A 25,966-nucleotide genomic window follows, 5' to 3' on the forward strand; every position below is an offset into this window, starting at 1 on the left:
GTTTTTACCATAAATGATGCACCACTTCCTGCCTGAAGATAACACATCAAGATACATTGTTCAGTAAAGTAGACTTTGGAAGACAGTAGAGCAATAAAGAAGTTAAGATTGAGAGGACTGCCCTGTTACTAAGCACAGCTATTCTGCACAGTAGTTGTAGAATATCTTGGCATTATAGGCACAGAACAAACACCTTTATTTAGAATACTGCTATATGCATACGTGAACAAAATATTAGAATTTGCATTACAAGTATTGGGCTGATGCAATTTTACGCTGCAATAGGCATGAATTATCCTCCTCATACCAAGAGTGATGTCTAAATATTTGATATGCTTCTCAATTACAGATGCGGTCTGAACATTAACTCATCTGACCCCCCCCACACACACACACACACACACACACACACTCGCAGAGAAAGTTAGCGAGGGTATTTCTTTCACTGTGGGAGCTGATCAATTCAGCTAAACTGTTGGGAGCGCAATTCCTACACGTAGCCTAGCTCTCAAACATCCTGTCAGGCTTCGACTGAAATCTGGAGACCATCCCAGGATACACTGCGGTAGGAAGCAGCAGCAGCCTAGGCAGAATCAGGCCGCGCTGGGCCATTGCCACTCACCAGTAGAGAACATTAAGAATCCTGATGCCCCTCTCCTGGTGGACTCCTTAGGCTGGTTGTTAAGGGAGCTGCTTCTCCTCCCTCAGCCCTCTGAGTCTCAGTGGTCATCCTTCAACAGCCCCCACAGAACAAAGCCTATTGCGAGTGATGCATTTGTTTTTGAAGGTTACATTGCTAGAGTAGAAAAGACCCTGGCAATGTTGAAAAGCTTTGTAACGACAGCAGAACTGCAATTTCCACACCTCACCTGTGAAACCATCCACTGTCGTCTGCCTATCAAAACAGCTGTTCATGAGCAAACACCTGACCCTAAATTCACTACACAAATACAAAGAAAAGACAAGTGTAGAATGAAACAGTTTTACAGTTTCATTAAAAAATCTATATTTCTATTCCGAGCAAATAAAACAAGGCTATCTAAAGCTCAGAGCGAATAAAACAAGGAGAGAAGTTGACCAACTATGTAATTAGCCAGCATGCTCCCTAGGTCTCACCTTGTCTTAAAACAACACACCGCTAATTCATTCCACAGGCATTATCTCAGAGCCAGAGCACTAATGATAAATACTACAGTAATAATGACTGGATTAGGAGCCTCTGAAACAAAGAGACTCTTTATATTCTTGAAACACCGTTTCTCCCTCAAAACCCCAAGACCAAATAAGGTGGCAAGCAAAAAAGTCTTTGGATCCCCCCCTTTCAACTGACTTCGTTTTGAATATCCTTAGAATCTGTAAAATAATTGCATTCATCTTAAAAAAAAGTGTTTGGCTTTGATGTTGGTTGTTGGAGTTCTCAATTAGTGTAACTGTCAAACTGCTAAAGCACTGACATTTGTAAACCTGATTAAGTAATTGTTATCCAGGCCTTGTGACAATGCACACACCTTTTATTCTGCTTAATTGATGAGCTTCAAAACAGTAATAAACAGTCATTAGGGTCTAGCTTGGCGTTAGCGTGCTAGTTGATTATCTGTGCTCATCTCATTTCAAACCAATTTCATTACACTTCCAGTGAATGATCCCTTGAAACAAACAAACTAGAGAATTCCAAATCGAACAAAATAATATTTGATTTGGGAGGCAACAGCAAAGTAACTCGAGTCTAATTCAGGTGAGCAGGAAATAAGGAAAATATGGTTTTATGATGTACAATTTTACTCTGACTAGATCTAGCTGTTGCCATGTTTTATTGCCTTTAGGTAGACCTAGATATACATCAAACATAATATCTGTGTTGATGTCATCTTCTTGAGGTCAACAGTACACCTACACAGGTCCGTATGCCTGTGCTTATAGGCTCATTTCACCCGCAAGAGCTATAAAAGATGCTCCAACATGCAGCTGCTACATAAGCTACTAACACCTGCTAGACTGTTAAAAAAAAAAGAGAACGGCAGCACATAAAAATGCACTTTGGTTCAGACTTGCTGCTTTCATCTTTAGATGGAATACAATTCGGAAATGAAATGGGAATCACTCATGTAGATTGGGCATGGAGTGTCCCTCCCTGGCCAGTCAGGAGGATTAGCTCCTCTGCAGATTGGTCCACCAGTGAGCCAGTCTAATGAGTTTCACTCTGATGCACCCCACATTATCCACGCTCCATCAACATAAATGTTAACACTGTCCGCTTAGCAACAGTGGAGACCCGAGGGCCACGAGAGCCAGTCAGAGGATCCCAGGCCATTCGGCCCCTGGCCTCCAACCACAAAGAAGAAAAGGTTACCATGGTCCAGGCTATTGATATGGAGCGTATGCGGTTAGAGTGCAGAGGCGTGAGACAGTGCAATATTGATGAGGGTTCTCTGAGGATGTAGTCATGTTCCAGGTGCATGGAGAGGGCTGGGAAGGAGCTTTGAGAGGGCTAAGGGGCTTCTTGCCATGATTTATTTACACCGATCAGCTTCATGCTGAACTTAAATCAATAATGGAACTTACACACATTAGTTCATGTGCGCGGCCGTCCAGGTTACACCTGAGGGGGCAGACCGAGGGGACCCAGCCACTCTGGAAATAGGGCACTTTGAAGAGTGGCGTTCCATGACTGGCAGAGAATGTGTCCGCCTGACCGGGCTACGAGCCGCTTACACGATAAATGGCAGGAGACTACTGTCGGATGGGGGATGTGGAGCAGGAGGAAGTGAAGCTGGATGAATAGGAAAAAATAGATCCTCTTATTGCTTTTGAGAGTGTGTGAAAGTGGCTTAGCAGTAGTCAAAGCACAAGCAACTCTTTGAACTGTGGCATGTCTCCATAGAAGCCAGTAACTCTTTGAACTGTGGCGTGTCTCCATAGAAGCCAGTACAGCTTGGCAAAGGTTTGGTTCTTAAGAGGACTGCTGAAGTCTCAGTTGAAAAGGCCAGTCTTAATTGCTCTTACAATTAACCTAATCAACTGGATGCCTAAATGAGTTCCAAAGAAAGTTGAAAAGTGTTCACAGAGAAGTGTGCACAGAAATTATTTTATTCCAGGTGTTAAAGCCGAGTGCTGCTATTTTTCGGACAAAATATACAGTATTGACATATTTCACCTTCCTTTTCCCTCCCAACTTTGTGCAAATGTGAAAATCAAAAGGGCAGCTCAGTAAGCATACACTGCAGTGTGAAAGTGCCAGTCAAATTGTGTCACTGGTTCATGCGGTTTGACTCCAGCCAGTAGGACAATGACCACAGTGTAAATCTAGCCATGTACATGGAAGACTAATGTTAATATCTATAATTATCTAGTCTAACTTGTATCAAGTCTTATTCTGATCAAGACATATATGACAATTCCAGTTTCTAAAAACCTGTTTGATTCTAGCTACCCGTTTTGGGCCTGTCAGTTTATATTGGGAAACTGAAATCTGTGGTAATTTTTCTTTTTTGTCAGGTGGTGTTTCAAAACAATTATTGTCCGAAAACTATTCTGCAATATCTTAATTTATTGCCCTTACAAAGCGACATGTTATTTCCTTGAAAGTGGCACAGGCACCTATTTTCTCTGCGCTGTTGTCACAGAAAAATGCATACCATTTAAAAAATAATCAGCAAAAACGCAGTATCTGTAGAAAGAAAACCATTGTGTTTTACCTCATTTTACATTATCCGAGGTGCATATAGACACACCTTATCCATCCCCCACCAATACCATACCTCTGGAAGGCTATTTGTTTGTTTCCTCGTGAGCTGTTTTATCTTGCAAATGAGAAGAATATACCACAAAATGAATAATTTATGTTTTTAAAGTGCTTTGACTGCAGAGAATGTATTGAACAACGGAGACCTAGACATAAAGGTGTTACATTGTGACAATTCACCAAATCATGTTTTCTTAAGCCATAAATTATTCATATTCCATATTCAAGCTCTACTGAATATTAAAGCACAAATATAAAATGAACAAAAGGTCCCAGTAACTTAATGATGCTTCTCTTGCAGCATAGCGCCTGTGCTGTTGATACATTCAAGCCTATGCATACAGCCCTGGAATAACACTTGGCAGAATCCTCATATGCATGTTGTTAATGCAGATTTGAACATCTATCCCTCATCCATGGTATGAATTCGCTATCTTCCTGAAAATGAGGGTCTAAAAAGACAGAGCAAACTTCCTCAAAGACATGCCAATTACGTTTATCATTCTAGAATTCCAAAGTTCTTAACTGCTGCTTTTATTTTCTTCTTCTTATTACCCACCATAACTGATGACATAAACAGGTTTGCGCAATCAGCCACTCAACACGCTTACCATAGTCCCGCAAATTGAAGTTCTTACCTGAAATAGCCACTAACATTATGACCATAGATGCATGCAACTAGAAAATAGAAACCACTACACTTGTCCTAGCAAAGGGAAACACCATCAGGGTGAGTAGCCAAGATGAGAGTGGGGGGGGGGGGGGGGGGTAGTGTCATTCTCCAGCTGAGCCTAACCGAGGTGAAATTCCACTTGAACGATAAAGGAATTTACAACTGAACAGCGTGAATGAGCACTTGAATCTGTTGACAGAGGCGATTATATTCAAATGTCTCAGCCTTCAGACACCTCCCCTCGGGTAGAGATGGGAACCTCATCAGGGTTCTGGTGATTGAGGATCAATTGGAAAGAACCGTTCAGATGCAATATGAGAGGTGGAGACATGGAGAGACTAGTCCCGCTGAGGACAGTCATTTTCTTGTTGAACGTACCGTAGACATGAAAATAAGATGGAGTCATAACCGAGGTGCATTCGCTCACAACTATATCATTAAGATCCTGGAGGAACGAAAGGTCATCTCCACCATCAATACAAATATCTGGAGACCTCTAGGCCATACAATCAACCACTGAGGAACTGAGCCTTTCTTTATGAATACCTTGTGTCATGTAGGTCAGGAGTCATTGCCTTCCTACTTCAAAATATAGCTAGTTGAGAAATTGAAATGGCAATATTGTTACCCAGCCGAGAGGACCACCTTAATAATGTCCATGTATGTACTATACTGTTGTTTCTCCCTCGAGCTGCTTTCTATGTCTTTCAATTATTCACATCCAAGAAGTTTACCTTGTCTGCGTCCACTTTGCCCTTGACGAACTCGGACTTCCAGAACTGCAGGGCCTGGTCCAGAGTGAGGCCTATGCCCTTGACGAACTCGGACCTCCAGAACTGCAGGGCCTGGTCCAGAGTGAGGCCTATGCCCTTGACGAACTCGGACCTCCAGAACTGCAGGGCCTGGTCCAGAGTGAGGCCTATGCCCTTGATGAACTCGGACCTCCAGAACTGCAGGGCCTGGTCCAGAGTGAGGCCTATGCCCTTGACGAACTCGGACCTCCAGAACTGCAGGGCCTGGTCCAGAGTGAGGCCTATGCCCTTGATGAACTCGGACCTCCAGAACTGCAGGGCCTGGTCCAGAGTGAGGCCTATGCCCTTGAGGAAAAGTTTGTACTGGATGCGCCCACCATGGCAGAGGTGGTGGCTTTCCCTCAGCAACCGGTGGAGCTGCCTCATGCACAGGGGGTAGGGCTCGACCGATAGCTGAAGGAAGAGGGGACACATTTAGATATGCAGGCAAAAGTCAACATCCTAACTTTACCATGGCAGCAATGCAACCAAAAAGCTGCATGGAATGAACCATTTCATCCACCAATGACTCCATATTTCCATCTTTGCTCTCTGAACGAACCGATATGCAGCCAGTTTGTTACGTGGCCCGCAATATCATAATCCAGACTAAGCTAAAATGTCCTCCTGATTTTATCTAGGCCTGGCATCCTTATCACTTAAAGCTGTGGTGGTACTGTTAATACAGCTCAATATCATGTAAAGCACACACACACACACACACACACACACACACACACACACACACACACACACACACACACACACACACACACACACACACACACACACACACACACACACACACCATTATTAAATGGCTCATAAGAGGAAAGCTTATTTAGTAGAGCTGCAGGAGAGCAGTGGTGCTCATCTAGCCCAGCCGTCTGGTGATCACAAGGTTCTGGTTTAGCCACTCGGAGCCCAAAGCCAACTCTACAGGTGCCGAATAGAGAGAGAGAAAAAAAAACTAGACCCACAGCCAGCCTTTTCCATCTGTTGAGCACCACATCACAAACAGCTAAAATTAAAGCCCTCTCGGTCTCATTCGTTCTCCCATGACCAAGTAGTAGAGGAATGTCTCGCCAGTAGAGACGAAAAAGCTGATTCCCTGGTCGACTGCTAGCTGTGGTATAGTATCCATTTCTGGTTCACATACATGGCTTGCTTGCATCAACACACTTAGAAAGAATGCTGTGTGATTTTGACATTGAGAAATTGAGTACTAAATACTAAAAGTGAACATTTAAAGCATTGTGCGTGACATTTCCATTTGAGATCGAGTCATTTGATTGAACGGAAATGTTCTCGCTTATGCGCCAGATCTTGCTTTAAAAGGGCTACTATTTACAAGTGGATACATGACTTCTGTTTGAGAGTGGGTAAATCTGAAGGACGAAATTAGCATTTGCTGACGGGCCACTTAATTGGAACAGCAGTGGTCTCTGAAATGGAGAAAGTGAAGAATGCACAGCGAGTCTGAGCTGAGCTGTGGCCTCGATCAGTTTAATTCCCCCTCATAGAGACCACAATGGTTCATTAAAACCCCTTTGGAATCCCTTCTGAATGTCAATGTAGAGAACACTCTGTCTCGCTAACACATTGGGCATGACATTGCCTCAAAAGTTAAGTTTCAAGCAGTAATTCTTGTGATCACTGAAGACATTTGCCAAAACGTATAAGCATGACATGACCCTGTGCAATCAATGGACAATTATTGAAAATGGTCTTTAAGACAGTGAGAACTAGCTACTTGTTTTAGTGGTGATCTTAAGGATGTAGTGATGTAGTGGTGATAAAACCGTTGGGTAAACGCTGACCGCGGTTTTCGGTGAGTAAAGTAAAGCTCCCTATTACTAGCAATGCAATTTTCCATAAAAGGTGGGTAAACGCTTGAGCAAAAATAACATCTAAAAAGGGTGCGTAAAAGGCTTCACCACTGATGGAAACATACAGTATGAACCAATACTGAGATAGGTGGACAGAAAACTGCTGCAATGACTGTACATTTCTCTTCTGATATAACCAGCGTCCTCTCCACCTTCCTTGTCCTCCCTAGTATAAATGTGTCCTTTGTGTTTCCATGCATACTCACCAGATCGATCTGCTCCAAAGACATGTTCCCAGCACTCTTCTGTATGCTGTAGTCCTGATCCACATAGCCATGGCTACAAGGACAGCAATGGACAAACAAGAGAGAGAGGCAGAGAAAGAGAAAATAAATTACAGCAGTCTATCACAACAGTTCCAGAGAAAGAACACATTGTCATCATTAGCCTACAAAGTGCTACAGCAGGACATGGTTTGGTCTCAGGGTCCATTTAGGACTTTGGGTCCACTGGCTCCATTACCTGGGGCTATGATAATAACAGCTTACTCTCAACAATCTTTGTATAAAACATATAATTGTACTATACAGAAAGGTAATTGTACCTCATAGAAAGCTATTGTTGCACTATACAGAAATACAGTCAGACGTATTCATTGAATGGCAGCTTTTTGCGCATATTCTATAGAGAAGTACATTTGGTGCATACCGGGGAGCAAGAGAAATATGGTTTAATGTGTTTTAAGTGGCTAAAGTGCCACTGAATCAAAACCAGTGACCAGGTTTCTGGAATAAATCAAATGTAACATTGATCCTGCACGCTTTCCAGTTGTATCCATTTTTATTGTCCCTCCCAGCAAAATGTTACATTGGTCAAGATCAATCCCACTGATCGATGTGTGTGTGATTGATTTTCTCAGTGTCTAGCATTTGAGCAAGAGCCCTCCATAAATTAACTGATTTGTCTTTGTGCAACGTTAGTGTGCCTTGCCAAAGAATAAACTGATCAATGAAGATGCTCCGACAGTCCCCTAATAGTAAACAGTCGTGGCCAAAAGTTTTGAGAATGACACAAATATTCATTTTCACAAAGTCTGCTGCCTCAGTTTGTATGATGTCAATTTGCATATACTCTAGAATGTTATGAAGAGTGCTCAGATGAAATGCAAAGTCCCTTTTTGCCATGCAAATGAACTGAATCCCAAAATAACATTTACACTGCATTTCAGCCCTGCCACAAAATGACCAGCTGACATCATGTAAATGACTGTCTCATTAACACAGGTGTGAGTGTTGATGAGGATAAGGCTGGAGATCACGCTGTCATGCTGATTGATTCCGAATAACTTCAATAGCTTCAAAAGGAGGGTGGTGCTTGGAATCGTTGTTCTTCCTCTGTCAATCATGGTTACCTGCAAGGAAACACGTGCCATCATCATTGCTTTGCACAAAAAGGACTTCACAGGCAAGATTATTGCTGTCAGTAAGATTGCACCTAAATCAACCATTTATCGGATCATCAAGAACTTCAAGGAGAGCGGTTCAATTGTTATGAAGAAGGCTTCAGGGCGCCCAAGAAAGTCCATCAAGCGCTAGGAACGTCTTCTAAAGTTGATTCAGCTGCGGGATCGGGGCACCACCAGTACAGAGCTTGCTCAGGAATGGCAGCAGGCAGGTGTGTGCATCTGCACGCACAGTGAGGCGAAGACTTTTGGAGGATGGCCTGGTGTCAAGAAGGGCAGCAAAGAAGCCACTTCTCTCCAGGAAAAACATCAGGGACAGACTGATATTCTGCAAAAGGTACAGGGATTGGACTGCTGAGGACTGGGGTAAAGTCATTTTCTATGATGAATCCCCTTTCCGATTGTTTGGGGCATCTGGAAAAAAGCTTGCCGGAGAAGACAAGGTGAGCGCTACCATCAGTCCTGTGTCATGCCAACAGTAAAGAATCCCGAGACTATTCATGTGTGGGGTTGCTTCTCAGCCAAGGGAGTGGGCTCACTCACAATTTTGCCTAAGAACACAGCCATGAATAAAGAATGGTACCAACACATCCTCCGAGAGCAACTTCTCCCAACCATCCAGGAACAGTTTGGTGACAAACAATGCCTTTTCCAGCATGATGGAGTGCCTTGCCATAAGGCAAAAGTGATAACTAAGTGGCTCGGGGAACAAAACATCGATATTTTGGGTCCATGGCCAGGAAACTCCCCAGACCTTAATCCCATTGAGAACTTGTGGTCAATCCTCAAGAGGCGGGTGGACAAACAAAAACCCACAAATTCTGACAAACTCCAAGCATTGATTATGCAAGAATGGGCTGCCATCAGTCAGGATGTGGCCCAGAAGTTAATTGACAGCATGCCAGGGCGGATTGCAGAGGTCTTGAAAAAGAAGGGTCAACACTGCAAATATTGACTCTTTGCGTCAACTTCATGTAATTGTCAATAACAGCCTTTGACACTTATGAAATGCTTGTAATTATATTTCAGTATTCCATAGTAACATCTGACAAAAATATCTAAAGACACTGAAGCAGCAAACTTTGTGGAAATTAATATTTGTGTCATTCCCAAAACTTTTGGCCACAACTGTACAACCTCAAATCTGACTCTGTTAACAAAACAAATGGGGTTACCTACCAGGCTAAAAACTGCTGGAAGATATTAGAATTTACACACACAATATTGCTGCAAAATGTTGTTTTTACTGCAATGTCTCAAATGGCCTAATTTGGGCCTCTTGGTTTGATGCCATGGGTAAAGGTCAAAATCATAATTATCCTCCCAAAGCTTTATACATGTGATGTGCATTTTCTCACCCTTTGATCCCACAGCCCTTTCCTTATGGCACTGAAGTAATCCAGGTGACCCAGAAATTTTGACTAAATGCCATTTGAAAGGCCATTCGATGAATGGAGCAAAAACAGCCAGGTTACAGGCTAATCAGGTTTCTAAAACCATAGCCTGTGTGATTTGACCACCTAATTGCTCATGAGGCAACATTTACAAAATATATTGGGTCATATAGTGGCTCCCGAGTGGCGCAGCGGTCTAAGGCATTACATCTCAGTGCTAGAGGTGTCACTACAGACACCCTGGTTTGAATCCAGGCTGTATCACAACTGGATTGTGATTGGAAGTCCCATAGGGTGGCGCACAATTGGTCCAGCGTCGTCCGGGTTTGGCCGGTATAGGCCGTCATTGTAAATAAGAATTTGTTCTTAAATGACTTGCCTAGTTAAATAAAGTGTGATTAAACAAGGTCATTTAGGCATCACTAAAACAGTGCAGACCTGAGTAGGGCTAAAAGCTCAGTGCCATTGCCTCTCAAACACAAGCTTCCAAACCATATTGCCACACTACTTAGATGAGGACATTTACTCTCATTGATTTATCATGTTGACTTAGGCCAATATCTATATAGCTTTGTCATTTCATGGAAAATTATAGTGAATTATAATACTGTATATTTAATAAAATATGATACATAAATCATTCAGAACATATGTACTATTCATGTCTTGAGTTTTCCTAGTGTGCCTTACAATTCTAAAGGAGAGGTGGTGCACATTACGATCAAAATATTGTAAAGGGGGATCAATGATACACTATAGAAGCTGCCTTTGAAATCTGTTAAGCCTTGGCCGCGGATGAAACCGGACCCTTCACTGGTAATCTAGCGTTTACCACAGAAAGTCTCAAAGTGAAAGGGAATCAGCTGTGGGACCTAGTGACCGACGGTCCACTGAATACTGAAGCACGGGCTTTGGGCTTATGCTGCCTGCTCAATTCTGATGGAGTGTGGCCCTGCCAGCTATCGCTTCTGCATCCAAGTCCCCTTGTTTATTCGTTTCGATTCAACAGCTGGTTTGCTTGAGGACACAGGTTTGTTTCTAGTGCACAAGCTGGCCCCATGACACTACCTTATCTGACTGCCCCAGCATGCATAGCCTTTCATTGAAACACAGTGGGAACCTTTCTGCAGTCGAAACAACCTCTATGTCGGCAATGACGCATCCAATTAAAAGAGGCCTCAATCGGGCTCCATTAAAAACCAATAGACACAGCTGGTTGGTAGAGTTGCCTTTGGGGAAAGCCTCCATTTTTCAGCTCTCCTTTACAATCATTGGCAGGTGCAGGAAGGCAACAGGAGGGCTAGATGGCCAGTGAGAGGCAGGTGGAGGGGCTTTAATCTAAACCAGGACTCCCTGGTGGGTCCTATCCTGAAAGCCAGGACGGGCTTACACTTGTAGGGCCCAGGTTGGATCATTCCAACACAGAGCAGGGGACTACGCCAGAGGCAATTTCAGAAAGCCATTGAAAGATAGCATGTGTAGAAGAGTTCGAAGGAGGAAGAAAGAGAATGCAGAAAGTAGAGAGAGGGAGGATGAAAGAGAGTGGAGGTACAAGAGTACGACCGTGCCGGGGGGTTAAAGAGTAAGACAGTGGCAGGGGGGTTAAAGAGTAAGACCGTGGCGGGGGGTTAAAGAGTAAGACCGTGGCGGGGGGGTTAAAGAGTAAGACAGTGAGGGGGTACAAGAGTAAGACCGTGGCGGGGGGGTTAAAGAGTAAGACCGTGGCGGGGGGGTTAAAGAGTAAGACAGTGAGGGGGTACAAGAGTAAGACCGTGGCGGGGGGGTTAAAGAGTAAGACCGTGGCGGGGGGGTTAAAGAGTAAGACAGTGAGGGGGTTCAAGAGTAAGACAGTGAGGGGGTTAAAGAGTAAGACAGTGAGGGGGTAAAAGAGTAAGACAGTGAGGGGGATTTTAAGGATTTTAGATTTGGGTCAAATAATACAAAGATCGCCAGGAATTCAGCTAACAATGGCTTTCATTTAGGAAATCTATTCAAGCATTCCCACTAAATTGTTTTTATTTTAAAATATAATCCCTTTTTAGGCTTAGTTGTCATCAATTTGCAGTGTACTAATTATTATTATTATTTTCCGTCCCCCCTACCATTTGTTCCGTCAAAAATCGGCCTGCGGCTGAATCTAGTTGCCTACCCCAGGAGTAGAGTCTAGTAATCTTCAGAGAGGTCGTGGCGGTACGAAGGGCTTTCCTTTGACTTTATTTTGCTCAGGCAGTCTGTCGGTCATGGGTGGGTGGGTGCTCTCGGGGCCTGGCTATAAAAATAAAAGCTCTGGCTTCCAGTTGACACATTAGGTTTGGAGTTTGTTTTCCATTATTACAGTGTTTGGAGGCAGAGGAGACAGTTTCTCAAAGGGAATCTAGTGTTTGGAACGTTAGGCCTTTTCTGGGAAAAGTGGCACAAAGAGGATTTGGGAGCATTTGTGAAATGTTCCCTAGAAATTTACTTAAAAATATGTTTTTTTATTAAAGGTCCAATGGAACTGTTTTTATCTCAATATCAAATCATTCCTGGGTAACATTTCTATTATAATTTAAAACAAAGTAACAAAAATAGCTCTTAGCAAAGAGCAATTTTCTCAAGCAAGAACCTTGTTAGGACTGTCTGGCAGTGGTCTGAGTGGGGAAGGGAAAAAATAAAACTAGCTGTTATTGGCAGAGAGGTTTGGAAATCTTTATTATGGTCTATTAACCAATTTACCGCCTGGTAAATGTCACCAGGCAGGCCACAGCTCCATCCCACCAAAACAGGCTGAAATTTCAGGCAGTTTTTAAACAGCTTTTACTCTAAAAGGTTATTTATCATCATTTTCACAGTATTATTTCAACCTCAGTGTGGAAGCGTATATAAAAACACAGGACAATCACATTTTTGACTGCACTGGGACTTTAAGATGTTTTCTCAGTTTTATATCATATTGTACAACAGCTGATAAAACCAACACTGTAAAAGTGTGACAACATTTGATCAGTGTTATTTCCTGACAGTTGCTGGTTAAAAATACAATCTACACAGGACCTTTTAATCAGCAGGTTTGCATGGGAGGGCGTTTCTGCTTTCCATGGTGACATCACCAGGCGGTAAATTCCCTCAGACTACTCCCGGACAGTCCAAGCAAAATTCTTGCTTGAGAAATAGTTTTTTGCTAAAAATATATTTTTGCCAATTGTCATGGAAATCAATTACATAAAGGTACTTCATTGTTACACAGAAATTATTTGATATATAAACGTCTGCATTGAGGGTTTGAGGAGCGTTTCTCACTGCTATTTGCATGAACCTCTAATCAAGGTGTGAATTCACCAGTTATTTTTTACCCCATTCTTGTGATATCCAATTGGTAGTTATGACATTGTCTCATCTCTGCAACTTCCCAACGGGTTCGAGAAAGGCATCCTCCAAAACATGACCCACAAAGCTGCGCTGTTCCTTAACACACTGCTCACTTAACCCGGAAGTCAGCTGTACCAACGTGTCTGAGGAAACATTGTACGACTGATGACCGAGGTCAGCTTGCAGTTACCTAGCCCACCACAAGGAGTCCCTAGAGCATGATAAGCAAAGGAAAGCCCCGCTGGCCAGACCCTCTCCTAACCCGGATGTTGCTGGGCCAATTGTGCACCGCTAAGTGGGGCTCCTAGTCACGGCCAGCTGTGACACAGCCTGGAATCGAACCCCAGACTGTAGACCACAGTTCTTTCAGTTCCCTTACACTTGGGTTCCTACATGCCCCGTTGGTTTTGATGAGCAGTAGTTTTTGGGAGTGCATAATGACTATATTGTCATAATGAATGACCTAAAACATCAGCAGAGGAATCAATATGCCAATTACCTGAGGTGGTTAAGCAAAAGTTGGAGTCATTCATCAGACTACACTGCCGGTAGAGAGAGGGCTGTCAGCTGCAAAAGAAGAAAGGACAGCACATGGGATATGCAAAAGCTATCGGCCTCCACCACGAACTGACGGGACGGGTCAGGATGAACCAAGATGGGAGCTGTGGTGAAGCGGTATTTGAGATACCGGAACGCCCGGTCAGCAGCTGGGGACCATGTGAACGGAACCTTGGGAGAGATGAGTGCAGACAAGGGGGAAGCCAGGGTGCTGTAGCCCCGGATAAAGCGGTGATAAAAGTTGGCGAATCCCAGGAAACGCTGCAGCTGTACTCTGGATGTAGGCTGGGGCCAATCCACCACCGCTCTCACCTTCCCGGGATCCATCTGTATGGTCCCTGCAGCGATGATGTAATCCATAAAGGGGATGGTGGAGCAGTGGAATTTGTACTTCTCTGCTTTACAAAAATCTGGTGCTCCAGGAGGTGTTGGAGAACCTGTCGGAATTGGAGCATGTGATCTTGGGTGGAGCGGGAGAAGACGAGGATGTCATCGAGGTAGACAAAGACGAACTGGTTCAACATGTCGCGGAGAACATCATTGACCAGAGCCTGGAACACAGCAGGGGCGTTGATAAGGCCGAAGGGCATGACCAGGTACTCGTAGTGCCTGCTGGCAGTGTTGAAGGCACTCTTCTACTTGTCCCCTTCCACACCAGGTGGTAGGCATTCCGTAGGTCCAGCTTGGAGAACATGGTGGCACCCTGGAGTGGCTCAAAGGCCGAGGAGATGAGAGGTAGCAAGGAGCAGTTCTTCATTGTGATGTCGTTGAGACCCCAGTAGTCGATGCACAGGCACAGGGTTTTGTCCTTCTCCACAAAGAACAATCCTGCACCGGGCGGGGGAGGCAGAAGGATGGGTGAACCCTAGAGAGTCCTCAATGTAGGTCTCCATAGCCTTGGTCGCCGGACCCGACAGAGAGTACAGTAGTCCCCTGAGCGGAATGGTGCCTGGGAGAAGGTCAATCCCGCAGTCATAAGGTCGGTACAGCGGCAGCCAAGTGGCCTGGGCCTTACTGAACACCGTCCTGGTACTCTGCTGGAATGGCAGAGAAGTCCGGGGCAACTTCCGAGCCCCCAGGAAGACACCTCGGGCAGGCTGCGCTGACTTCAGGCAATGGGCGTGGCAGAGCGGTCAATGAGGGGGATTGTGTCGCTGGAGCCAGGAGAATCCCAATACCACGGGAACATGAGGAGACTTAATGATCAGGAACTAGATCATATCGCTGTGGTTTCCTGACACATGTAGGTTGATGGGGGTGGTATTGTGGATGACCTGGCCTATAGAGCGCCCGTCCAGTGCTCTAACATCCATGGGAATGGAGATGGGCTGAGTGAGGATATCCAGCTCGGTAGCCAGGGTAGCATCCATAAATCTGTCCCAGAGTCAATTAGTACCCGGAGAGATTTTTACTGGTTCCCCCACAGCAACATGGCATGAAAAGGGATGTGAGTAAGGGGAGAGGAAAGGTTCTCCGTATGGCGCACCAGAGTACTCGTTCCTACCGGTGAGCTTGGTCTTTTAGTGGACAGGTGGAGATGAAATTACCAGTAGTCCAGCAATACAGGATGCTCTTAGTGTGAAGCCTGTATAACCGTTCAGCTGGAGACAGCCAAGCTCTGCCTAGTTATAGGGCTCGGGAAGAGGTCAATCGGCAGTCTTTGGAGGCTCTCGGGGAACTCGGGAGCCTTGGGTTCTCTCGGCAATGGAGCCGGTGGGGACTTCCGGGATACCTTCGGAGGTGAGGTGGAATCGAATCTCCTCTCCTTCCTTCGTTCCCGTAGTCACCCATCGATCCGAATGGTCAAGGCGATGAATGAGTCAAGATCCGTCGGTAGTTCCCGGGCTACAAACTTGTCCTTTACATCCTCTGATACTCTGTGTAGGAACATGTCGAACAGCGCTTCCGGGTTCCAAGCACTCTCCGCTGCCAACATGTGGAAATCCACTGTGTAGCCTGCCACACTACGGGAGTCTTGACGTAGCTGGAGCAGCTTGCGAACAACAGAGAATCAAACACCTTCCGAACCTCCTCCACGAACTCCTCCAGACTGATGCAGATGGCGGATTGTTGCTCCCACACCGCCGTGGCCCAGGCGAGTGCACTCCTGGACATCAACGTTATGATGTACACTATCCTCGAGCGGGCTGAGGGGAACGAAGAAGGGTGCAGCTCGAAAATGAGGGAGCACTGGGAGAGAAAAGCCCGGCAGGTTCCGGAATCTCCAGCATAGCGCTCCGGAGGAGGTAAGCGGGGTTCTCGGGACACTGTGGTAGGCTGGGAAATCACCATTGTGGTAGACTGCCTAACAGACAACCGACGGAATTGCTCCAGCAATGTGTTAAACGCTCGGTCATGGCATTTGGCTAAGGTCTGGAACCCTTCCATAAGACAATGGTGGCTCCTTGGGAGGAGAGAGCGTTGCGGAGCTGGTCTGAGTCTGCTGGGTCAGTCATGGCCAGTTCGTACTATCAGGTTTCAGGTATGACATAGATGCAGACAGTGTCAAATAAACAAAAATGTATTTCTAATACAGGGGCAGGCAAACGACAGGTCAAAGGCAGGCAGGGGTCAATAATACAGAGAGGGTGCAAAGGGTCCAGAATGGCAGGCAGTCTCAGGGTCAGGGCAGGCAGGGGTCAATAATCCTGTGAGGTATAGAACGGCAGGCTCAGGGTCAGGGCAGGCAGAACGGTCAAAACCGGGAAGGACTAAAAAACAGGAGCAAGAAACAGACAGGAGCAGGGGAACAAATGCTGGTAGGTTTCACGAACAAAATAAACTGGCAACAGACAGAGAACACAGGTATAAATACACAGGGGATAATGGGGAAATTGGACGACACCTGGAGGGGGGTGGAGACAAGCACAAAGACAGGTGAACAGATCAGGGTGTGACAAAAAGAGGCACAAGCTACAACAGCACATCAACGTGTTTAGAAAGAATCAGTGAACTTTGCTGAAAGTTGCTGAAATAATTCAATGTTACTGTAATAATACTGCAACCTAAAAGCATAGGATACAGGCTGGCTAAGGTCTTACAAAGTTGAACATCCTCATTGAAATGATGTCACTTGGTGGCTTATGGAGAGAAAGTGTTTTTCTTATCCTTGCCAGTTGGAAGAAATGGTACGCCAACCCAGCGATGTGATTAATGTTTTACACAAGAGATGTTACTAAACTCAACCATGAAGAGCCTTTTATTCCTGTCTGCACAAATTCCACAATTCACAAACTCAATTTATTTTAACGAATATCCAATAAGCATCTGACTTGGGAAAGCTTCCACTTCGACGTTTCCGCCCCCAAGCTCTAACACGATTCAGTCATTGATAAATGTGTTTGTAAAATTTAACACGAAAGAAATCCCAAGAAAGTCTGAAAATTCCTCAGGCCGTCAGAAAAGATGCAGAGATTCTAAACTTTTGAGATATATATGGATCTGATTTGAGGTCCAAAACGGCCACTGAAACAATTAAAGCACATGAGAAGCTTTTTAGCCAACTGGGGAGCATTGCCAAGATACAGCCATTTCTCTCTCAGGCTGATACAGAGAGACTCATCCATGCTTTTACTACAAGCAGGCTTGACTACTGTAACACTCTCCTGTCTGGTCTACCCAAGAAAGCCATTGGTTAACTGCAAAACATACAGAATGCTGCAGCACGGGTACTGACCAAGACCAGACAGACAGCACACATTACACCGCTTTTAAAGTCTCTGCACTGGCTGCCTGTGAGTTTAGAATTCATTTTAAGATTCTTCTATTGGTTTTTAAATCCATCCATGATTGTGCACCCCAATACATGGTCAAACATGCTTTTAAGGTCATTTATGTAACCAGTAGGTCCCTCAGGACCTCTGGCACTGGCCTTCTAACTATCCCAAACACTAGGACCAAGATGCATGAAGAGGCAGCCTTTAGTTATTATGCCCCCAGCCTCTGGAATAGCCTGCCAGAGAACCTGAGGGGGGGGGGGCTGTGGACATATTCAAAAGAGATCTTAAAACACCTTTTTAGCTTTGCTTTTACTTTAGAAGTTTAGTTTTTATTGTTATTCTTTTGTTTTTATCCTCTTATGTTTGTTGTGTAGTAAATATTATTTTCATTATTGTAATATGTTTATTCCTGTTAAGCACATTGTGTTGCATTCCATGTCTGAAATGTGCTGTATAAATAAAAGCTTGATTTGATGAGGACCTTTCGCCCCAAAATTAAGTTCATAAGAAACTCCCCGCAAGGGACATCAATCAATGCTAAAGCCAGCATGACAGGATATGGGTCATTCTATAAACTAGGGCACCAGTGAGGATTTCCTACACTTGACAACTTATTACAGCTGTTGATAAGTCATTGATAATAAAATCTGCCAAAAATGGTCATGTCATTACATTAAGATATAAGGGATCATAGCTATATTCAATCAAATTCACAAGTTGATTTAAAACCCATTTAACCCTTTATCATGGTTAACGTCTTGGCAGATCTGTATTAACAAAAGTGTGTGAAATTAAACCGTGTAAGTTGTTATATGGTAGTGTAAGTTGCTATATCATGTATTAAGCACTAATCTGTTAAATAAGACACTGAACTTGAACCTTGTAAGAATCATGGATCTGTCAGACCGTTTTTTGTATAGAGTTCTCAGAAATGCAGTGTAACATCATGTCTCCTTATGTTACAGGGTGAATACAATTTATGGACACACAAATCCAAAATAATGTATGCATTGCAAAATCGAATGCTTAAACCGGAAGACTCAGCCTTGCCTTGACACTTAAAACTAAATTGATACTGTCATTAATGTGGTGCTTCAATAATTATGCATAATACTTGTTGATGTGCATTTGGTGTCCAGCTGATTAGTTACACCCTGATATTTTCACACATCATCGTCTGATCCAGGAAGGAATTTCACCCGAATGACAGTCGAGTGACAAACAGTTGTTGTGATATCTGATGCAACAAATGCTGGGAAAAAAGGTGTTTGCGAGGAATGTCCAGAATATGTTGGTGTCTTATGCGTTACTCTGGTGAAGACAGTAGTACCTGTACCCAGGATGGACCCAATATCCCTAGCAAATTGATGCTGGTCATCTATTGTTTTCTGCTTGATTTACAGCAGGGTCTCGTTAGATTTAACAGAGAAAGCATCAAGGTGATGAGTTCATGTTTTCATATGTTTTTGTTCCTCAGATAGGACAGAGTCTATTGTGCACAATTGTGTAAAATAGACTATTGCACAACACCCAACCCAATTCCTATTGATTATTCTGGATAGAATGACAAATTACATAGCTTAGTGGTCTTATTCAAAACAGGATCTGGTAATGACAAATACATTTTGTTTTCCATGTCAAACTTGCAATTTTAAACAATACAAGTAGCCTACTTGAATTTCAAGCTCAGAAATTCAAGTACTTGAATAGGCCTACCTTGAAAATATAACATTTCCTCAATTTGGTGCTTGAAAAGTTATTATAAATTGGCTACAAAAATTACAAGTCCTCCTGCTCCCTTATAATTATCCGTGATTTCATTTTTTAATCTGTTTTTGTGACAGATGTGGCCACTTTCGTTTGTTTGCCGCAGCTTCAATTGAAGGGTGTTGTGCTACTCTGTTGCAGTAAATCCACGTGTGGTTATTATTAGGATGACAACATCTAATGCTGGCTTCAACTTGGCTTTCCATACAAATCCTTCCATTAAAAAAGGAACCTGGTGCTTGGTCACTTTCTCATTATAAAAACAGTGATGGTGAGATTCCTGGCTTTATCATGTGTGCCTGCATCAGCCACATAGGGTACAGAAAAATCTCCATGCATCCAATCTATTTAGTCACCATGTCCACATTATTGTTACATATTTCATTTTATATCAATGCATTGGCAAGGCCTACAAAATGTATTATTCTTGAAGTGGTAATGGACTACTTTTTTTGGACAGTTGTTGCATGCTTTTTGGGGGTGGGGGGGTGGGCTCTATATTAGGCCCTACATATACACAATTATATAAATTATACTATTGTATAACACTGAGGTCCTTGACAATTATAATTAAGTGCTTGAATGTGACTAGCCAATGTCTGTATGAACCCTGCTTATAGGATGTTGTTGTATAGGTGGAATTATGGGCCAGTTTGCATGTATTCACTATTATTCCTCTAAGTAAACATGTGGAACTGTGTGAAAATCCTTTTCATTTCAAACCATTTGAAAAGTTGATCCCAATGTCACACATTGGCTCCATTATTTATAGAAAGACCCATATCTTTTAAAGAGACGTGGCTTTGGGAGCTTTTGAAGCGGCGACAAATTGGATACTGTGGCCAGACCACTGTGCACTTTCGTCGCCACCAGATCAGAGCACCTTTCAGAAATTAAGAGCCAGACGTCCAAAAAACCCTGATGCTGAAGAACTGTAAAGGATGTCTTGTCTCATGGAGCTAGAGCCAGATCTACTGACACAAGAGCCGGGGTTCCCCTCCCTCTGTTCTGAGCCGGTGTTCCCCTCCCTCTGTTCTGAGTCGGTGTTCCCCTCCCTCTGTTCTGAGTCGGTGTTCCCCTCCCTCTGTTCTGAGCCGGTGTTCCCCTCCCTCTGTTCTGAGCCGGTGTTCCCCTCCCTCTGTTCTGAGCCGGTGTTCCCCTCCCTCTGTTCTGAGCCGGTGTTCCCCTCCCTCTGTTCTGAGCCGGTGTTCCCCTCCCTCTGTTCTGTACATCTAGCTACAACAGCTGCTCAACCCATTGATTGCCTAATTTTTCATGTTTATTGATCACCTGCATGCTGGCATTAATTATAAGCACTTAAACGTAGGCCTTGTTGTGCAGGTACAGTTTAAGCATATATTACTAATTCAACCATCATATGGGGTTTCTGCAATCAACAAAGACTATCATAAAAAAAGGGGTAAAGTTTAGTTACCCTGTTATTTTTATCTGATTGTTTTTTTATATGATTATTTTCTCGATCCCAAAAGGCTTATCAGAACATGACAATTGGGCTCGTTTGAAACCTCAGCCATGCGATGATGCCGTAGTGTTACTTCATCCTAACAACTGCAGATGCAAGAGTGGAAAAAGACAAACTGAAAACAGGAAGGTAAATATTTGTCTCTAGACATCAAAATTCCAGAGTGGGGAAATCTAGTCCGATGGGGAAGCAGCTTTGAATTTCATGCTCTTTAAATTACACTTCCTGTGATGTCTCCTCACTGACCTCGACGGAAGAGAATCGCCATTATAATAGCACACAACAGCCACAATGGCGCTCTTATAGGGGTAGAATAAAAAGGGCCAATTCTCCATTCCAGCGGTTGGTGATCCGGATAATTGCCATGAAATAGGTGGACGACGAACGCTTTTGGAAGTCTAGCAGAGTGGGGTCAGCCTGTCCCGTTGTGGAGGAGCCAGACATATTGAGAAATCTCATAGGCTGACCTGAGGCCAGTGAGTGTCCTCCCTCCCCAACTTCATTACCATGGCAATCACTTTCTGCTGTACTGGCTTCATATGGCTATTTGATCCTGATTGGATACTGGATTGGATTCTGATCTCTTTTTTGCAAAGCCTCCCTGACACTTCATATTTACAAAATAGACATCTTCATGAAGCCAAAGTGGAAGAGGACTTGGCTGTGTAACAACGACAATTTCTGTAAAGCGTGAATATCCCAAATCTACAAGTGGACAACAACAACACTAGGTGAACAATTTGCATAAAGGAAAGAGGACAACAAGAGTATTTCAGGATTCTACCTGTTTAACGTAGTCTTAAACTTGAAGAGAATCATAACATTGAAGTTACATACCAATATGAAAGGTTCCTGCGTCCTATTGGCAGAAAATTATGGGGGGGAAGGAAATCACATTAATAACAAAAAATAAAAAACATACATTTGGTTTGCACATCACAAGAGCACTTTATGGTGCATGTTTTCATATTATGTGCAAATAACTGTGGTGAGCCTTTAAGTACATTTGGCAACTCCCTTCTAACGCACACCAATTCAAATGCCTCCCTGTGTTGTTAATGACAATACAGAGTTCTTCGGGACTATAGCGTGTTGCACTGATGTTTCCCACAGTCTTCCCAGACAGCCATTTAGTCCCTGTACATGGGTCCGTCCTTCTTAATGAGATTTGACACCCACCCTCCCCCACAAGCCAAGTCATAGAATAACTTCCCATATGGGGGGAGGGGGGAGGGTTAGGGCGATTCCAAGGGCCTGTGACTGACGAGCCCTGAACAATTATTAGAACGTTAGGTTAATAATTTAATAGTGAAAAAAATGTACCCATCATCATTAATATATTTTATTTATAATGTACTAATAAAACGAACGGTTTATTTTTCTTTTATTGTTTTTTGCAAAAAGTAAACATCCAGAGAGCATCTGTATAAAAATCTCACTAGACACAAAGGCAGCCAATATCAGAGCCTTAAAGGAAGAGATGCAGGCTCTTAGAGATGGATGGGAGTCTCTCCTGTCTGAGGCAACACTGATTGCTACGCAAATGGATGTTGCACCTCAATTTAGCAAGGAACACAGCCGCCAGAGGAAAAGGAAGACATTCTATGATGAGACCTCTCAAGAGGAGACAGCTCAGGACAGTGCAGCAGCGGTGTTTGGGAACACAGAGGAAAAGGAAGACATTCTATGATGAGACCTCTCAAGAGGAGACAGCTCAGGACAGTGCAGCAGCGGTGTTTGGGAACACAGAGGAAAAGGAAGACATTCTATGATGAGACCTCTCAAGAGGAGACAGCTCAGGACAGTGCAGCAGCGGTGTTTGGGAACACAGAGGAAAAGAAAGAGATTCCATGATGAGACCTCTCAAGAGGAGACAGCTCAGGACAGTGCAGCAGCGGTGTTTGGGGACACAGAGGAAAAGAAAGAGATTCCATGATGAGACCTCTCAAGAGGAGACAGCTCAGGACAGTGCAGCAGCGGTGTTTGGGAACACAGAGGAAAAGAAAGAGATTCCATGATGAGACCTCTCAAGAGGAGACAGCTCAGGACAGTGCAGCAGCGGTGTTTGGGGACACAGAGGAAAAGAAAGAGATTCCATGATGAGACCTCTCAAGAGGAGACAGCTCAGGACAGTGCAGCAGCGGTGTTTGGGAACACAGAGGAAAAGAAAGAGATTCCATGATGAGACCTCTCAAGAGGAGACAGCTCAGGACAGTGCAGCAGCGGTGTTTGGGGACACAGAGGAAAAGAAAGAGATTCCATGATGAGACCTCTCAAGAGGAGACAGCTCAGGACAGTGCAGCAGCGGTGTTTCGGAACACAGTGTTTTTTACTGCTATGGACAGCATCATAAGTGACTTGGACACTAGGTTCCACACCACTACAAAAAAAAATTGAAGAATTTTCTGCTGTTCTGAAAGTTGGGCAGATTAGTGAGGATAAAGTCCCTTCTGTGTGCCAACCACTGATCATGAAGTATTCCAGAGATCTTACACCTGAGTTTCAAAATGAAGTAAGACACCTGAACACTGTACATGCTGCCACTTTCCCCCCTAACTTGTCCCCTCTTGGTCTCCTGGATGCAAATTGTAAGATGAAGCTGCAAAGCATTTTTGTAGAAGTGTGCATTGCTTTACGTATATTTTGCACAACGCCTGTGACTGTTGCTGGTAAGCTAAAACTGATTAAAAAAACGGTTTGAGGTCCACTATATCCCAGGACAGGCTTTGCAGTCTTGCCATGCTGTCCATTGAGAGTCAGTTAGCTAGAACGCTGGACTTCAAAGACTTGATCAGTGACTTTGCTAGCAAGAACGCTCGACACTGTGCTCTTGGTGAGTAAGGCTGAGCAAGGGCCAGTGATAACTGTTAAATGGCATGGCTATGGATATTGGATCACTACACACATGATGGCCACAGGCTGAGAACAAAGACTGAGAACAGACTGAGAACAAGATATATGTCAAAGTAATGGCTGGATTGCCATAAAGTTTGTGCACAATCAAGACCCCAAGTGGAAGAAACCTATTGATTTGGTGACCACTTGACCTTTCCTCTAGCGCCACCATCAGGCCTTTTCATTTCCATGTTGTTTTCCATTTTCTATTTACACTTTTACAGCTGCTTATTTTCTAGTTGGTATGTATACTTAGTTCAAACATCTGCTGCTGATTTTATTATTTTATTTGTTATATCATTCTATAGATGATAATGTTCATTTATTTTAATCGAAGAGGTCAATGTATATTTAAGTTATATTTATTTTAAGTTATTCATTAATGTTAGGAGATTTTCCATTCAGTAATTTTGCCATTAAAATTACATTTAGACTGTAAAAGATGGCCTTTAGCACATTTCTTATAGAGGGTATCAGTCTTGCATCAAATAGTGAATTCCACTGTATGCAGAATGTTGTATGCATGTCTGCAGTGTTATATTTTCACAGCTCACTGTCAGTAAATATCGTACAGTAAATATTGGACTACAAGAGAGTTGCAAGCCTGCAAAGGTAGAGTTATTTAAAGCTTTGAATGGGTCGAATGGGTTCTGGAGGTGTGTGGTTACAGCAATTGCGCAGGGTTGGTGTGGCCTGTGGTGGTGGGGCCCAAAGTGATATCTTTCATGGGGCCCAAAATCCCTGGCGGCCCCCTGCCTGTGGCTCACAATAGTTATTATATGACTCAGAGACTATTAAATGACCATGTCCTTTCAGTGCATCCAGTGTACAAAACGTGGAAAATAAAAACTATTCTCAGTGTTTCTTCCTGCTGCCTAGACTGTTAGTAACTGAATAGTAATTGTATTGACTGTTTCATGGAAAACATTTCAGTCTTTGTAAAAAGGTCAGGTCATAATAACCTCAGCAAAATTAAGAAAAACACATGGAACATCTTGTTTCCACATTTCATGATCTATAATCACTCACTTTAATTGGCGTAAATAGGTTGCTTTCTGAAGTTCATAAGTACTTGAGAGAGAACATGTGAGAAAATCCCTTTCACAAATGAACATGTTTAACTGGAAAGAAAATGGACTGCATAATGAAAAAACAGCTCCACCAACAGGCCAAACTGTAGAATGAAAAGACAGCTCCACCAACAAGACACACTGTAGAATGAAAAGACAGCTCCACCTACAGGCCAAACTGTATAAATAAAACAGCTCCACCAACAGGCCAAACTGTATAAATAAAACAGCTCCACCAACAGGCCAAACTGTATAAATAAAACAGCTCCACCAACAGGCCAAACTGTATAAATAAAACAGCTCCACCAACAGGCCAAACTGTATAAATAAAACAGCTCCACCAACAGGTCAAACTGTATAAATAAAACAGCTCCACCAACAGGCCAAACTGTATAAATAAAACAGCTCCACCAACAGGCCAAACTGTATAAATAAAACAGCTCCACCAACAGGCCAAACTGTATAAATAAAACAGCTCCACCAACAGGCCAAACTGTATAAATAAAACAGCTCCACCAACAGGCCAAACTGTATAAATAAAACAGCTCCACCAACAGGTCAAACTGTATAAATAAAACAGCTCCACCAACAGGCCAAACTGTATAAATAAAACAGCTCCACCAACAGGCCAAACTGTATAAATAAAACAGCTCCACCAACAGGCCAAACTGTATAAATAAAACAGCTCTGCCAACAGGCCAAACTTTAAGAAAACAGGTCCACCAACAAGCCAAACTGTAGAATAAAAACAGGTTCTCTAAGAATACCGTTTTCTCCATCTTCACAATGAGAATTATGAATTCTACTCAATAACGGTTTCAGACAAATTGCCACACAGATAGGGAGATTTCGCCATTTTGAAAAAGCTCATCACTTCAGGGTTTTCAAGAGATGCTGACATAATTACTTTAGGTACTGCTCCTAGACCTCAGGTACTCAAGTACTATTTGAGATGGTCCGGACACAATGAATTATCCAAAGAGAGTGTAAAGAACATTGTAATTTAGCTACACATTTTGCATAGGGCAGATAATTGATTTGCAGTTACAAAGCTCATCTCTTTCAATTCTACACATTTATCCATGTCTTCTGTGTGTTCATATGATACCAGGGGTCGAAGCCCGACCAAGTTTTTTTCTAGTCGGGACCCATATTGACTCCATTCTGGATCCGGATCCAGACCGCGGTCCACCAGTTCAGTATGGGGGTCGTAGACTATTAGAGACCACAATGCT

At 43.5% G+C, this 25,966-nt stretch overlaps 1 pseudogene; it reads right to left on the bottom strand.

Annotated features, from left to right (window-relative positions):
• The window catches only part of LOC106589779 (DNA primase large subunit-like), a 104,674-nt pseudogene that overhangs the window by 34,778 nt on the left and 43,930 nt on the right, over positions 1 to 25,966 (bottom strand).

The sequence above is a fragment of the Salmo salar genome, chromosome ssa28 (genome assembly GCF_905237065.1).
Source record: "Salmo salar chromosome ssa28, Ssal_v3.1, whole genome shotgun sequence".
In the NCBI taxonomy this organism is placed as follows: Eukaryota; Metazoa; Chordata; class Actinopteri; order Salmoniformes; family Salmonidae; genus Salmo; species Salmo salar.